At 42.9% G+C, this 15,416-nt stretch overlaps 1 protein-coding gene across 1 annotated transcript in view; it reads right to left on the bottom strand.

Moving 5' to 3' along the window:
• Positions 1 to 15,416, bottom strand: part of fam78ab (family with sequence similarity 78 member Ab) — a 32,704-nt gene that overhangs the window by 14,115 nt on the left and 3,173 nt on the right. The window lies entirely within an intron of this gene.

The raw sequence follows: 15,416 nt of genomic DNA, 5'->3' as shown, positions 1-15,416 counted from the left end.
AAAAGGTTTTGGCTGTCCACACGATCAACGTCCCTTATTATCTTACACACCTCTATCAGGTCACCTCTTCTCCTCTGTCGCTCTAAGGAGAAAAGGCCAAGTACACATAACGTATTCTCATAAGGTACGCCCTCCAATCCAGGCAACATCCTTGTAAGTGTCCTCTGCGCTCTCTCTATAATATCCACATCCTTCCTGTAGTGAGGTGACCAGAACTGAACACAGTATCCAAATGAGGTCTGACCAAGGTCTTATATAGGCGTAACATTACCTCACTGCTCTTGAACTCAATCCCATGGTTGATGAACGCCAGCACACCATATGTCTTCTTAGCGACACTGTCAATCTGCGCAGCAGCTTTGAGTGTCCTATAGACACAGAACCCAAGATCTCTCAGATCCTCCACACTGCCAAGAGTCTTACCATTTATATTATATTCTGTCTTCAAATTTGACCTACCAAAATAAACCACTTCATACTTGTCAGGGTTGAAGTCCATCTGCCACTTCTCAGCCCAGTTCTGCATCCTATTGATGTCACGCTGTGACCTCTGACAACCCTCCACACTATCCACAACATCCCCAACCTTTGTGTCATCAGCAAACTTACTAACCCATCCTTCTACTTATTCATACAGGACATTTATAAAAATCACAAAGAGGAAGTGTCCCAGAACAGATCCCTGCAGAACACCACTGGTCATTGACCTCCGTGCAGAATATGAACCATCTACAACACCACCCTTTACCTTCTGTGAGCAAGCCAATTCTGGATCCACAAAGCAAGATCTCCTTGGATCCCATGCCTCCTTACTTTCTGAAGGAGCCTTGCATGGGGAAATCCTGAAATCCATATATCCTACATCCACTGCTCTACCTTCATCAATGTGTTTGTTACTTCCTCAAAGAATTCAATCAGGATTGTAAAGCACAACCTGTCCTCGACAAAGCCATGCCGACTATCCCTAATCAGATTATGTCTCTCCAAATGCTCATAAATCTTGCCTGTCGGGATCTTCTCCAACAACTTGCCCACCACTGACTTGCTAGTCTATAATTTCCTGGGTTAACTCCCTTTCTTGAACAAGGGAACAACATTTGCAACCCTCCAATCCTCCATACCTCTCCCATCCTTATTGATGATGCAAAGATCATTGCAAGAGGCTCAGCAATCTCCTCCCTTGCTTCCCACAGCAGCCTGGGGTACATCTCATCTGGTCTCAATGACTTATCTAACTTAAAGCTTTTCAAAAGCTCCAGCACATCCTCCTTCTTAATATCTATATGCTCAAGTGCTTCAGTCCATTGTAAGTCATCTCCACAATTGCCAAGGTATTTTTCCCTGGTGAATTCTAAAGCAAAGTTTTCATTAAGTACCTCCACTACCTTCTCCAATTCTATGCACACATTTCCACTATCGCACCTAATTGGTACTATTCTCACATGGCTCATCCTATTGATCTTTACATATTCTTAAGCTCCTCCCTAGCAACCTTATAATTTCCTAGAGCTCTGACAGAACCTATTTTCTTGAATCTTTTGTAAGCTTTTCTTTTCTTCTTAACTAGATTTTCTACGAACTGTGTACACCATGGTTCTTTTACTCTTCCATCCTTTCCCTGCTTCAATGGAACATACCAATGACATTTCAAAAGAAACAGGGCGTTAGATCAAACAAGAGAAACTCTGCAGATGCTGGAAATCAAAGTAATACACACAAAATGCTAGTGGAACTTAGCAGGCCAAGCAGGATCTATGGAAAAACGTAAACAGCTGACGTTTCGGGCTGAGACCCTTCTTCAGCAATCCAAGTCCTGATGAAGGATCTCAGTCAGAAACATGGACTGTTTACTCCTGTTTACTCTTTTCCATAGATGCTGCCAGGCCTGCTGAGCTCCTCCAGCACTCTGTACGTGTGATGTTACATCAAAGCCAATATTCTCAACATGGGCCAATTTCAGAGCAAATTGGAACAATTAAATCATTTTTTTAATCATCTGAAGTTGACTGCTGGACTGTTTTATCATAAAGCCTTTAAAAAAAAGTTGATTTAAAATCCTTCGACGTGACATGCAATTCAACAGTACTTCAATAACGAAGGATAATGTGTACTAATAGAATTGAGCAATGTGCCAGGGACACTGCCCCACACTTGAAACGTGATAATAATTATCTCTGTAGCACTCCCAGAATCTGATTGAACCAGTGCCAGTGGAGGCTCTGGTTAGAATCACTACTTGTTTGTGAGCAATTCTTGTTCATAAACGAGCGCTGTAATGTGTGTGACTCGCACACCCCTGGTTAACTTCACAGAGCCCACACATAACCTGTTCCTGGTTTTCATATCTTTCAAAGTGTAGAACCTCCCACTGTAACTAACTCACATTTTAGGTCTTCTCCCATCTTCCATCCTATTTTTTTTTCTCTTCGCACATAGCTATTGTGCTGAGAACGGATCAGGAGGTAGTGGCATGTTCTTTGTGTGGCATGTGGGAACTCTGGGAGACCTCCAGTCTCCTTGATAACTACATCTGCGTGAAGTACGTCAAGCTGCAGCTCCTCTGGTATAATGAGAAGGTGACACATCGGAGCTACTGAGAGTAAGTCACTCCAAAGTTGCAGGAGTCAGGTACCCTGGTAACCGTCAGGAAACAGAAAGGGAACAGCCAGCCTGTGCAGGACTACCCCTGTGGCTGTTGCCCTCAATAATGTGCACCGCATTGGGTACTGTTGGAGGAGATGGCCTACCAAGAGGAAGCCGCAGCAAGCCCATCTCTTGCACGGAGTCTGGCTGTGTGGCTCAGAAGGGGAGGGGGGAGAAGAAGAGTGCGGTAGTGATAGGGGATTCTATAATCGGAGGAGCAGAAAGCAGATTCTGTGGATGTGAAAGAGACACCCGGATGGTATACACGAGGAAATCTGCAGATGCTGGAGATCCAAACACACACAAAATGCTGATGGAACGCAGCAGGCCAGGCAGCATCTATAAGGAGAAGCACTGTCGACGTTTCGGGCCGAGACCCTTCGTCAGGATAGTATGCTGCCTCCCAGGTGCCAGGATCAGTGTTGTCTCGGATCAATACCATGGTATTCTAAAGCAGGAAGGTGAAAGAAGTTGTGATACCAATGACATAGGTAGAAAAAGGGAGGAGGTCCTGAAGCGAGAATACAGGGAGTGAGGCAGAAAGTTGAAAAGCAGATGTCCAAGGTAGTAATCTCTGGATTGCTGTCTGTGCCATGCACCAGTGTGGGTAAGAAGAGGATGAACGCTTGGTTGAAGAATTGGTGCAGGGGGCAGGGTTTCAGATTTCCAGATCTTTGGCCTTTCTTTTGGGGAAGGTATGACCTGTACGAAGGGATGAGTCCCAGAGGATGCAAATATCCTTGTGGGCAGGTTTGCTCGAGCAGTGAAGGAGGGTTTAAGCTAATTTGGCAGGGTGATGGGAACTGGAGTGATCGGCCTGAGGATGGATGTGTAGATGCAGTGTGTCAAGAGACTGTGAAGAAGGACTGGCAGATGGTAGGGCAAATTTGCAGTCAGTGGGATTGTTAGAGTGTAACAGGGGGCCAAAATATAAAGAGTGATGATATATTGTTGAAATATGATCATAGTTGTGAGCTTCACTTCAAAGGATACACATTGTATCGAAAGTTCAGACAAATAGGCAGAGGAAGTGGGGTGTTTCTGTTGGTAAAAAATGAAATCAAATCATTAGAAAGAAGTGACATAGGATTGGAAGAGTTAAGAAACTACAATGGTAAAAAGACCCTGATGGGAGTTGTATATAGGCCTTCAAACAGTAGCCATGATATGAGCTACAAATTACAATAGGAGACAGAAATGGCATTTAAAAGCACAATGTTATGATAGGCATGAGGGATTTCAATATACAGGTAGATTGGGAAAATCAGGTTGGTGCTGAATACCAAGAGAGGGAATTTGTAGAATGCCTACGAGATGTCTTTTTTTAGAGCATTGTGTGGTTGAGCCCACCAAAGGAACAACAATTCTAGATTGGGTACTATGTAATAACCCAGTTATGATTAAGGAAAAGGAACCTTTAGAGGACAGTGATCATAATACATTAGAATTCACCCTGTGGTTTGAAAAGGAGAAGCTAAAATCAGATGCATCAGTATCACAGTGGAGTAAAGGGAATTACAGAGACATGAGAGAGGAGTTGGCAAAGGTTGATTGGAAGGGGACACCGACAGGGATGATGGCAGAACAGCAACAGCTGGTGTTTATGGGGGAAATCTGGAAGGTGCAGGAAAAATACATCCCAAAGATGAATGTATTCTGAAGGGAGACTGAGGCAACCATGGCTGACGAGGGAAGTGAAAAACAGCATAAAAGCAAAACAGAAGGCAAAGATTAGAGGGAAGTTAGAGGATTGGAAAGCTTTTAACAACCAACAAAAGGCAACTAAAAAAAAAACATAAAGGGAGAAAAGATGAAATATGAAGGTAAGCTAGCCAATAATATAAAAGAGGATACGAAAAGTTTTTTCCCAGATATATAATGAGTAAAAGAGAGCTGAGCGTGAATAACAGACCACTGGAAAGTGATGCTGGGGAAGTAGTAATGGGGGACAAATAAATGTAGACAAACTTAATAAGTATTTTGTGTCAGTGTTCACTGTGGAAGACACTAGCAGAATGGCAGAAATTTGAGAGTGCCATTGCTGTTACTGATGCGAAGGTGTTTGGGAAGCTGAAAGGTCAGAGGTCACCTGAACCAGATGGACTACACTCCAAGGTACTGAAAGAGGTAATTGAAGAGATTGTGGAGGTATTAAAAATAATCTTTCAAGAATCACTAGATTCTGGAATAGTCCCTCAGGACTGGAAAATTGCAAATACCATTCCACTCTTTAATAATAGAGGGAGGCAGAAGAAATTGTAGGCCAGTTAGCCTACCTTCAGTGGTTGAGAAGATGCTGAATTAGTTTAATGTTTTTGAGTTATTAAACATAGCAGGTACAAAAATAGTGGAGGGGCAGGTTGTGTTGAGGGAGCAAAGTGTCTGCAGAAGGACTTGGACAGATTGGGGGAAGTGGCCAATGGAATATAGAGCAGCAAAGTGTATGGTCATGCACTTGGGCAGAAGGAATAAAGGGGAGAAAATTCAAAACTCAGGTGCAAAGGGACTCAGGAGGTCCTCATGCAAGATTCACTAAAGGTTAACTTGCAGGTTGAGTCGGTGGTGAGGAAGGCAAATGCAACGTTAGCATTCATTTCGAGAGGACTAGAATACGAAGCAAGGATGTAATGCTGAGGCTGTATAAGGCATTGGAGAAGGTTCAGAGGGGCTTAAGGAGAATGGTCCCAGGAAAGCAAGGGTTAACATATAAGGAGTTTTTGATGGCTCTGGGCCTGTACTTGCTGGAGTTTAGAATGGGCGGGGGGGGGGGGGGTGGAATCTCATTGAAACCTATCAAATACTGAAAGGCCGAGATGTGGAGAGGATGTTTCCTATACTGGAGGAGCCTAGAACCAGAGGGTGCAGCCTCAGGATACACTTAGAACAGAGATGTGAAGGATTTTCTGTAACCAGAGGGTAGTGAATCTTTGAAATTCATTGCCAAAGACGGCTGTGAGGGCTAAACCATTGGGCATATTTAAGGTGGAGGTTGATAGTTTCTTCATTAATAGGGCATGGAAGATGGAGTTGAGAGGGATAATAAATCAGCCATGATGGAATTGGAGAGCAGACTCGATGCTCCAAATGGCTTAATTCTGCTCAAGTGTCTTATGGTCTTAATTCTGTGAGATAATGACACATGTTCAAAAGGGAAGTTTAGTTGTATGACAAAATGAAGAAGTTAAAGAATGATGATATCCGATAACATGAGCAGAACAAGGAGGAAGAGGCTAAGTAGCATTGACTACCCTGTTATCAGATGTTCCTGTAAAGACTTGCAAGAAGCTGTTGATAAGTCCTCTCGGTTTTCATTGCAGCCTTGAGCCAACCGGACATGAACCGGAAATTGTGGGGGCAGGTGTGACTGTCTCAACAACAAGTAAATGTGGCAGCAAAGAGCTTTGGGCAAGCCAAAGTCAGTTTGGCTATTTGAAAACAGTAACTGAAATCAGACATGTTAATGCGACAACTGGACAGGGGTTAAACCTTCTGCTGCAAATTACTCATTTCTTGACTTGCCAAAGCCTCACCGGTATGACTGAAATGATACATTACTCGATTAGTTCATGTATACCCTGGGCAGGGTTGGCATGAGTGTTGGCCTTAAAAACAAATCCTCTCCATCACTGATATACAGTGGGTGCAGATGGTATTCTCTGTTGCCCAGGGATTCACAGAATGTCAGAATTTGTGAAAAATCCTGGAGTCCCTGTCATTATTTACAGAGGTCAGTGAGAGGGTGTCAGTATTTACAGACTCTCTCCAAAAACATGCGTGAGCATATGGGATTTGGAATGGTTGGAATAAAGCAGATGCCTGAAAGGTGGCCAGAATTTCTAAGGAGTTCCTCAGAATTTATTAATATTCCTAGAAATACTCCTGCAGAGAGAAACGAGCTGGTGTAATTGATGTTTTGCTGGCCTTGAATCAGTTGTTGTAAATGTTTTGATGCAGTATTTATTATTGATACAGTATTTTGTCAGGAGATAACCAAAGGGCAATCATTATTGAACTTAAGGCGCTACACAGAAGATCACATTGACTGTGGCTATTTCCAGTGCTTCAGCATCGTTCCAGTTTCAACAGAGCTTCCAAAAGGTAGATTGAACTTTGAGAGGCTGAGCTATCTCACATTAGCTGTGTAAATGTAATATTATATCTTGGAATCATTGCCAAAGACCAAATTGAATCTCAGCTCCTCCACCGCTATTTAACTGATTGTAGACAACCTTGAGCAGCAGTAACAGTGGAACGCCGTGACTGTGTGGAAGACCTTTTGAATTGGTCAGCTCAGCACTCTACAACTGGTGGATATTCTACACCTGGATCACTGTCAGATGTCGCTCAGTGGGCAGAATTATCACCTCAGTGTCAGCAGGTTGTTTGTTTTCCACCTCCGGAGACTCAAGGACAGAACTGAGGCTGATATTTTTTCTTGGATCCGAAGGTATTAGGAATACACATTAAACCATTGCCCTATCTGCTGCTGGATTGGTCTGTTTAATTCTTAGATTAGACTTTAATTGTCATTATCATTGCATTTTAACAATTTATTCCTGCTAGTATTTTTATTTGTCTACTAGTATACACGTAACTGTTTAGTATGTTTCCCAGTGATCATAGTATGTATGTATGTATGTATATGTACTGTAGTTGTTCAGTGTGTGCCCTTGTAGTTACAGTTTTTGTGTCATTATGGAAAGCTCTGGAAGTTTCTCTGGTGCTGTGTTATTGGAATAGGAGCTACCTGATTGGTTAACTCTTATCTGCAACTTTAAATGGAATGCTTCTTTTCTGTGGAATATAAGAGCTGACCACACAGTGATGCCATCTTTTTCTTCTTTTGCTTCTTCTCTACCTTCTGCTACTAGCCTCTATTACTGTCCACTTTTCAATAGTCTTTGTTCTGTTAGTGCTTAATAAAGCAATCGTAAAGCAACAGGTTTTGTGCCTCTTTCCTGACTTCCGAAAGAAGCCCGGATTAAAAACATCAGAATCTAACATTGCCCTCAAGGCACCGTTTTGACAAAGATCAAGTGTATCCTCTCTTATTTATCCTTCCACCAATATAGTCTTATCCGTCACTATCATGCTACTGTTTGCTTAAGCTTGCCTTGTGGAAAGTGACACACAGAAAATGCTGGAGGAACTCAGCAGGCCGGGCAGCATCTATGGAAAAGAGTGAACTGTTCATCAGGACTGGGGATAAAAAGAGAAGTCGGTGTAAGAAAACGGCTGGAGGGGAAGAAGAATTACACGGTCTCAGATGATAGATGAAACTGGGAGGGAGGAGGGAATGAAGTAAGGAGCTGGGAAATAGATAAAGGTCTGGAGAAGGGATAATCTGATAGAAGAGGAGAGAAGACCTTGGAAGGGGAGGAGCATCAGAGGGAGCTGAAGGGCAGGTAAGGAGATGAGGTGAGAGAGGGAAACAGGAATGGGGAATGAAGGAGTTGGGGGGGGGGGGCGGACATTACCAGAATTTCAAGAAATACATATTCATGCCATCTGGTTGGAGGCTACCCAGATGGAATATGAAGGTGTATGTGACTTCATTGGGCCAGTAGAGGAGGGAATTGAAATGGTTGGCCACCGGGAGATCCCACTTCTTCTGGCGTAGGTGCTCAGTGAAATGGTCTCCCAATCTACATCAGGTCTCTCTGATATTATGGAGGCTACACTGGGAGCACTGTATACAGAGTGCCTAATGGCTCTGGGCCTGTATTCACTAGAATTTGGAAGAATGAGGGGTGACCTCATTGAAACCTATCGAATGGTGAAAGGCAAACACAAGGAAATCTGCAGATGCTGGAAATTCAAACAACAACACACACAAAGTGCTGGTGGAACGCAGCAGGCCAGGCAGCATCTATAGGGAGAAGCACTGTCGACGTTTCGGGCCGAGTCCTGACGAAGGGTCTCGGCCTGAAACATCCACAGTGCTTCTCCTTATAGGTGCTGCCTGGCCTGCTGTGTTCCACCAGCATTTTGTGTGTGTTGTTGAATGGTGAAAGGCTTTGGTGAAAGGATGTGGAGAGGATGTCTCCTATGGTGGGAGAGTTTAAGAGCAGAGGGCACAACCTCTGGGGGGACTCCTTTTAGAGTGGAGATGAGGAGGAATTTCTTTAGCCAGAGAGTGGTGAGTTTGTAGAATTCCTTGCCACAGGCAGCTGTGGAGGCCAAGTCTTTATGTATATTTAAGGCAGAAGTCGATAGATTCTTGATTGCTCAGGGCTTGAAGGGATTTGGGGAGAAGGCAGCAAATTGGGGCTGAGAGGAAAATCAGATCAGCCATGATGAAATGGTGGAGCAGATTCCTTGGGCCAAACGGCCCAAATGGTCTTATGACTCCAATGGACTCGCAGGTGAAGTGTTGCCTCATCTGGAAGGATTGTTTGGGGCCCTGAATGTTCATGAGGGAGGAGGTGTGGGGCAGGTGTGGCACTTGTTCCACTTGCAAAGATAATTTTGCTTGGTGTAATCTGGCAGCTTTACTGGCAAATTGTTATTCTGCTGCGTCCCACGGACACTCACCTGGACCATACCCCTCCCCTCCATGTACTTAACTAAATTTCTCTTAAATATTGAAATTGGTCCTGCATCCAGCACTTCTGCCTGCAGCTCATTCTGTCCTCTGAGTGAAGTTGTTCCCGCTCAGTATTTCACCTTTCACCCTTAACCATTGACCTCCACTTCTAGTCTCACCCGAGCCTTCGAACATTCGCCTTGGATGTAGCCCTCATATTTTTGTACACCTCTCTGAAATCTCCCATCATTCTCCTGCGCTCCAGGGAATAAAGTTTTAATTCTTATCAAACAGGAAACAGGCAGCGTTCTGTGATTCCCCGCTGTCAGACCTGTATGCAGATCCTCAGATGGAAACATACAGTATTGTATGTTATTCAGCACAACCTGCTGCGCTGGTTCTGAAATAATTATTTAGTTTTTAAGGTGCTGTACTTACTTCTCTCATCTTTTCACATGGCCCTGCACTCTTCCCTCCCTTTCAGGTATTTATGCCAACTGATGGTTGATTGTACGTCCACCAGCTTTTTAGGCTGGGTAAAACAGACCAGAGCAAAATAAAAATCTCCTCTAAGCTGCACATATCCTTTTCCAAAATGATGAGGTAGGGAGACGGTTACACCAGCTCCTGATTACAGGCAATGGATTACCTGGCTACCATCTCACTGCTGTTCATTGGAAGGGTGCCGTAGTGGTTAGCACAACGCTTTACGGGGTTCAAATCCCGCCACTGCCTGTGAGGAGTTTATACGTTCTCCTGGTGACAGCTTGGGTTTCCTCCGGGTGCTCCAGTTTCCAACCGTAGTGCAAAGACGTACAGGTTGGTCATTGTAAATTGTCTGTTGATTACATTGGAGGTTGCTGGCCAGCGGGGCTCAAAAGGCGGGAAGAGCCTAGTCTGCCCTGTATCTCAATAAAGCTCTGCACAAATTGACTTCCATCTTTACTATATTACAACAGTGACTCCAGTTCCAGAATATATCTCATTGGCTGTTCAGTATGTTAGGATTTCCCAGGATGCAAGTCTTTCTTTCCCAGCTAGACTAATGCCGGTACACTAAAATTCTTCTTCATTGCCTTTTCTACCTGTTCACGTTAGCAACTTTGCTTAAATTGTTGTGCATAAAACTGGCCACCAAGGTTCATATCGAGGTGGTAGATCTTGTATGCTGCCTGCAGCAGTTTTGATAACCAGACAAATAGTGATGGTTTACATTTGTAATCAGTCTCAATATCATGCCTGTGAGCATCTATCGAGAGATCTCCCAAATGATTCACAACGGTGTAAATTAAACAAAATCTGACACCGGATCACATAAGTAGCTATTACGACAGGAAACACAAAGTTTGGTCAAAGAGGGAGTTTTTGTTAAGAAGCATCTTAACAGAGGGGTTGAGAATGGACAAATTTAGAGGGGGAAGTCCAGATCTCAAGACAAAAGTAGTTGAAGGTACAATTACAATTCAGATTTGAAAATCTTTCTAATACATTCACTCTAAGACCTTTCAGGTATAGGCTTCAATTGGTGCATGAGTAACCCCCAGACCGGGGAATTTTCATAAAATGCCAGACACTTAAACCCAGTGGAAATTTAGGGATGCATTGAATGCTTGCGGGGGTGGGGGGGTGAGGTGTTGTAGGACAGGAGAGGATAGAGGAAGGAGTGGGTAAGATGAAGCAGTGATCAGGGTTGTTAATTTTACAACTGAGTGCCTTATAAATTCAGCGTGGGGGTTGAGAAAGTTATTTTTGTTCCTTCCTTTGTGGTACTTGTGATGCAACGTTACAAAAACCCAGTCAACCTTTCTCATTGGTAAGTTCACCACATCTTTCTCTCTACAGTATTATAACTTAAAGCAGTAAATTTGGTTCTGAAGCTGCTGTACTTCAGCTGGAGAGCAAAATTTCAAAGTTTTATAGGTGTCTGAGTCCTGCAATCGTTGCACATTTTTTATCATCTACATATTTCCTATGATCTGAACTAAGATAAATCAAACACATTTAAAGTTAAGAGTGTCTCCTCTGATCCTCACCATGGGAAGACTGGCTTTTCTAAAAGGCAGTAGAATTTTTTGGAACCTTCATAGAATAGTGATGAAGGGGACTTCAGTAATGATTCAACGGTTCAGTTTAATCTCAGAGAATTTATACAGTATGCAACCTGAAATTCTTACATTTATAACCATATAACATAGAACAATTACAGGCCATCTTGGAAACAGGCCATCGCAGCCCTTCTAGTCCGTGCCGAACGCTTACTCTCACCTAGTCCCACTGACCCACACTCAGCCCATAACCCTCTATTCCTTTCCTGTCCATATACCTATCCAATTTTACTTTAAAAGGCAATACCGAACCTGCCTCTACCACTTCTACTGGAAGCTCATTCCACACAGCTACCACTCTCTGAGTAAAGAAACTCCCCCTTGTGTTACCCTTAAACTTTTGCCCCTTAACTCTCAACTCATGTCCTTTTGTTTGAATCTTCCCCTACTCTCAATGGAAAAAGCCTATCCACGTCAACTCTATCTATCCCCTTCATAATTTTAATTACCTCTATCAAGTCCCCCCTCAACCTTCTACGCTCCAAAGAATAAAGACCTAATTTGTTCAACCTTTCACTGTAACTTAGGTGCTAAAACCCAGGTAACATTCTAGTAAATCTCCTCTGTACTCTCTCTATTTTGTTGACATCTTTCCTATAATTCGGCAACCAGAACTGTACACAATAAATTTCACAGACATCCATGCAGCAGAACGAACCCACAGTATGAATAATATAAGCATCAGAACCCCAAAGCCCTTTCTCCCCCTTTCCATGCACAAAAGCTTCAACCACAACTGAACCATTCAAAAAGCCAAAACAAACTACTAATGGTGGAACTCCAAAATAAAAATACTGGAAATCCTTAGCAGGTCAGGCAGCATCTGCAGAGCAAGAGAGAAGAGTTAATATTTTGGTTGATGCTCTTTAACTGAATTGTTTGTGGTCAGATGCAGCCCTGCACCCTGCTTTACTTTTAGTTCAGGTACAACTCTTAGTTGCCATCCAACCTGGAGCTTTATGAGGTCAAGAAGATGTCATCAGGGAAAACCTAAGAGCAATAAATAAAATATTGAGGAGATCATCAGGCCCCTTGCACTTGCTCCACTGTTTGAGTATCAAATAGTTTCAGAAAAGGATGTAGGAAAGAGAGACTTGGTTTACTTCAACCCTATTCTAAATAAAGTAACAGAATTCTCCCAGGAGTAGCTTGTTGCTATGGTTTTCGAGTGCTAGTCACCCCTTCAGTTACGTTACAATTAATTAGGAGTCAGGGATCAATGCTATCTGATCAGACACAACAGAACTGTGATATGCCAAGTTTGGGTCTGTCCTGTCGTCACACACCCTTACGGTCCTCATGAATTATCTCTCTGCTATGACATCCTCACTAGGCACATGTAATTTTTGTCAAATTCATGCCGTTTACACAAGTTTCAAGGGCTGTTTTATCCACTCCAGTTTAACCTCTTGCTTTAGTATTTCTGAACCATGTGCATTTCAATAGTTTTGTTTCTCTTGGGAAATCACTTTGCAAAATAAAGGCAAGAAATGCAATGTAATTTTGCTACTGAGAAGGTTAATAGACCTTTGCTTTATATTCATTATTCAGGTGCAAGTATAAAACTTGATTAGAAATGAGCTGCCAACGTGCTACAAAGATGGATGTGCCTTAATTTACAATATATTCATTCCACCTTTAACAAATAACAAAAATGCAGGAGCTCTTCATGATGCTATCGTCACCTTATGTGTCCCAGAGGACCCAAAGATATTGACATTAGCCAGTAACTTGCAGTCGGCATGCTTAATAGATCCGATGGGAATTTTGTGACAAACTTCATACTGTAGACTGTACTTTAGACTGTAGAATTTACCACAGTGAGTAGCTGAATCTCAAGTGTGTACATTTAAGTCGAAGCCAAATGAAAACAGTGAAAGCACATTCAGTGGGATCTTTCCGAAGGGAAGGGGATAAACACGTGAAGGTGCTTGCCAGGCCTTGGAGAAGGAAAATGGACAGAGACAGAGCTTTGATAGCTTTTGCCAGGATGGGACTAATTACCTCCTGTTGTGTCTGCTTCATTGTGATTCTGTGAGAGAGAAAGAAGTACAGGCATGTTGACGGGGTGAAATGAAGAGTGGATAATAGGAGGCTCCAATGGAACATAAACACTGTGTGGACCTGCCTGCAGGAATAAATGACCCTAGTCCTGTGTGTTGTAACTTTGAGGAATGTTTACATATAGCCATCAAACATTAACTATTTTTAAAAAAAACAAAATATAACATCATAAGAAGCAGAGACAGGACTAAACCATTCTGTCCATTACGTCTGGTCTGCCATTCAATGGGATCATGCTAATCCAACATTCTTAATCCACATTTCTGCTCTTACCCTATTACCTCTGCTTCACTTATTGATTAGAAATCTATTTTCAAACTCATCTGTCTGAAGTGAATACCTCTTATTCTGAGACCATACCCTCCGAAGGCCATTCGGCTGAAATGATATCACTGAAAAGGACCAGCTTCTTTGGTAAAGCATTCATGTTCCACTGCTGTAGCTGGCAAAATCTGTTTTTCAAGACTGATACTGATGGTTCTGTTGACGTCTCATTAAGTGACAGAACAGGCTTGAAGAGTTAAATAGCAATTTCTGTTTTTGCTTCATTACTGGATCGATCCAAAATATAATTGTAGTTTTAGGATAAAGGAGAAGGTGATGTTGAAGAAATTGCTTTTGAACGTCATTCACATTGCATTGACGTAACCGATGGTGAAAATATTTTGACTGCCTTTGTAATGTACTTACAGAACAGAATATGGATGGCTGGAATGTGCTGCCTAGTACAGTGGTCGAGGCAAATGTATTAAAGGCTTCCAAGAGCACATGGTTATAAGGAGAGTGGAGGGATATGGACATGGTGTAGGTAGGAGGAATTAATGTTTGGGTATTTTTTGATTTGCTTTTTAGCTGGTCCAGCACAACATTGTGGGCCAAATGGCCTGTTCCTTTGAGGTACTGTTCTATGTTTAATATATTTGTCTCCCCTGAGACTCTCTGTTACTAACCAAAATCACCATATGTAGATATTTTTGGCAGATCCAATATTTAATGTCTCCAGGAAGGAAGTGATGGAACTACTAGCTTCAACTACAGCAGTTCTTCTGGTGCCTGTTTTCCCAGGCCTCATTCCCTGCCTGAGCTAATTTTATCCCTCAGCCTTTATAGACACCACTTGGGGATGGGACAGCTGCCTCTGTATCCCCATATGTGAGTCGAAGGTCGGGACAGTCAGGCATATAGAGAGTTGGTGCAGATCAGCGTTAGGACTTTGAATTAAACTAGAATCTACCGCCGAAAGCTCCAAGTTCATTAGTATGCCAGGCTTCCCTCCTAATAAACCCTGCTCTGATCCACTATTTCCACTGTTACTTCTCTGACACTGTGTTATGTGGCTGACTATTAGGGGCATCTCTTGCTGCTCCGATTGGGATCAGTAGGAAGGACTTGTGTCCTCCCACCACAAAGCAGTCACGTTGGATGATATTTTTAGTGTGCCACAAACTTGCAGTCTCCGTACAGACCCCGCTATCGTGAAGTGTCAGCCAGGAAGCACTGTGTCAAAGCTATCTGATCGGGCAGATGTGACTGAATCCTCACTGGTGCTGCAGGACGATTCTGCTGAGCTGAGTTTCTACCACAGTGCACGTATCAAGTTGCATTCTACTGCCAGCTCCGTGTGTGACAGCAGTAAGGGAGCAGCACAGATGGGTAAGATAGTCATGACCAGTAGAGCAGAATAGAAATTGGTCATACCACTTTCATAAGGACTAAACTGTGAATATTATACAGTGACTATATTCTCTCCATATGTATATCACATGGCTGTTCCTCTGCCTATAAATGTGATGTGACTTATACAAGATCTGTTCTTGTATGTATCCCATTAGTTGTACAGGGACTCTGCTACCCCCGCCTCTATCTCTCCACTCAGGACTATATTTGTTCCCTTTTATTGGTTATTGAAGGATTGACCTTGCTTGTATGTATGATGCTGTAAATTCCAGGTCCTCTGTCACCTTCCATCACCACCCACCTCCATCAAACCTGCTGCTGCCACACTTCCTCAAAAAGCCTACCGTTGACTCCACTTTCCTCACAAACAGCTGCCCCATTTCTTCCCAATCCAATTCCTG

The sequence above is a fragment of the Hypanus sabinus genome, chromosome 18 (assembly GCF_030144855.1).
Source record: "Hypanus sabinus isolate sHypSab1 chromosome 18, sHypSab1.hap1, whole genome shotgun sequence".
Taxonomy (NCBI): Eukaryota; Metazoa; Chordata; class Chondrichthyes; order Myliobatiformes; family Dasyatidae; genus Hypanus; species Hypanus sabinus.
This window is presented reverse-complemented; position numbering and strand designations above follow the sequence as displayed.